The sequence below is a fragment of the Nematolebias whitei genome, chromosome 19 (assembly GCF_014905685.2).
Source record: "Nematolebias whitei isolate Nwh7 chromosome 19, NemWhi1, whole genome shotgun sequence".
Lineage (NCBI taxonomy): Eukaryota > Metazoa > Chordata > Actinopteri > Cyprinodontiformes > Rivulidae > Nematolebias > Nematolebias whitei.
In genome coordinates, this window is record NC_056516.1 from 7,100,481 (window position 1) to 7,100,992 (window position 512).

Below are 512 nucleotides of genomic sequence, written 5' to 3' on the forward strand. Positions count from 1 at the left end.
CTTAAACTAAGTGGTCTTTTAAAAGAGACCATGTAAGGTTACTTAAATTAAGTAGTCTTTTAAAAGAGACCATGAAAGAATACTTAAACTAAGTGGTCTTTTAAAAGAGACCATGTAAGGTTACTTAAACTAAGTGGTCTTTTAAAAGAGACCATGTACGGTTACTTAAACTAAGTGGTCTTTTAAAAGAGACCATGAAAGAATACTTAAACTAAGTGGTCTTTTGAAAGAGACCATGTAAGGTTACTTAAACTAAGTAGTCTTTTAAAAGAGACCATGAAAGAATACTTAAACTAAGTGGTCTTTTAAAAGAGACCATGAAAGAATACTTAAACTAAGTGGTCTTTTAAAAGAGACCATGTAAAGTTACTTAAACTAAGTGGTCTTTTAAAAGAGACCATGAAAGAATACTTAAACTAAGTGGTCTTTTAAAAGAGACCATGAAAGAATACTTAAACTAAGTGGTCTTTTAAAAGAGACCATGAAAGAATACTTAAACTAAGTGGTCTTTT